This window comes from Notolepis coatsorum (genome assembly GCF_963971535.1).
Source record: "Notolepis coatsorum genome assembly, contig: SCAFFOLD_2520, whole genome shotgun sequence".
Classification (NCBI taxonomy): Eukaryota; Metazoa; Chordata; class Actinopteri; order Aulopiformes; family Paralepididae; genus Notolepis; species Notolepis coatsorum.
Genome location: NW_028172118.1, coordinates 22,501 through 24,059, shown reverse-complemented (window position 1 = coordinate 24,059; position 1,559 = coordinate 22,501).

The following is a 1,559-nucleotide window of genomic DNA, read 5'->3' as shown; positions in this document are numbered from 1 at the left end:
ACTGTCCCCTCCGGTGTGTTTGTGATCCATGTAGAGAGAGGACTGCTCTGTCACTGTCCCCTCCGTGTGTTTGTGATCCATGTAGAGAGAGAGGACTGCTCTGTCACTGTCTCATCCGGTGTGTTTGTGATCCATGTAGAGAGGACTGCTCTGTCACTGTCCCATCCACTCAAAGTTCACAAGCCTTTAGCCAGGAAGGATCCTTCCTTTTCCTACATTTATTTAAATTTCTTAGGTGGTGGGAGGGGTTAAAAAGGAACACGCCAACATTATGGGAAATGCACTTAGCCGTTTTCTCCAGAGTCCGATAAGAAGATAGATACCAATTTCCTCTCTGGGTGCGTTCGGTAGAAAGCTATAGCAGCTCCAAGCTAGCCTAGCTTAGCACAAATTATGGCAAGTGGATACAGATCAGCTAGCCTAGCTTGTTGTTTTTAGCCAACAGCGAGGCTAGTGGTCCGTATTCCACTTCCATTCATTTGTGCTAAGCTAAGCTAGCTTGCACAAACTGAACGCACACAGAGAGGAAATTGGTATCTTGGCGTCAGACTCTGGAGAAGACGGTAAGTGCATCATTTCTCATCATGTTTCCGTGTTCCTTCAAGTATGACGTCTTGGACAGCCATATTATACCAAGCCTGAGGCTGCTCACGGGATCCATGAAGTAGTGTCTAGATCCCATAGCCCGGAAGGACATTTTCATGGGAATTGTCACTTTTTGACGTAGCTGCACATGTAGGGGTGTAAAGGTACACGTATCCGTACCGAACCGAACTGTTTCAGTGTGTACCGTACCGAACGAATACAACGGTATGTTAACCACTAACGACCGCCCACCGGGGGCTGTTTTTTTCACAATCTAATATAATTATTAATATTTTTTTATTAATTTCAATATAGAATATTCGTTGACAGCCCTACAAATACAATTAGTTACTGCACACTACATCACCCCTGAGTGGAACATGGAAAGCCAAACTTTCCCCCCACTGTACCGAAAACCCGTAACGAACCTTGACTTCAAAACCGAGTACGTACCGTACCGTGGTTTTTGTGAACCGTTACACCCCTGGCACATAGTGTTAGACATTTGAGAAACAGTTGCAGACAGAAGGGGTAACAATGTTAGTTAGCAGGTGGGGACAGTGATCCATTATCAACCTTCCATTTCACCTTCAACATGCTCCTAAATACCTGCTATCTCATGTATAAACCAACCAACCCCCACCTCAACCCTGACCCCTCCCCATCTTAACCCTTTCACTACCACACTACAGAAGGTTAACCTGTCACTACCACACTACAGAAGGTTAACCTGTCACTACCACACTACAGAAGGTTAACCCTGTCATGACCACACTACAGAAGGTTAACCCTTTCACTACCACACTACAGAAGGTTAACCCTTTCACTACCACACTACAGAAGGTTAACCCTTTCACTACCACACTACAGAAGGTTAACCCATTCACTACCACACTACAGAAGGCTAATCCTTTCACTACCACACTACAGAAGGTTAACCCTTTCACTACCACACTACAGAAGGTTAACCTTTC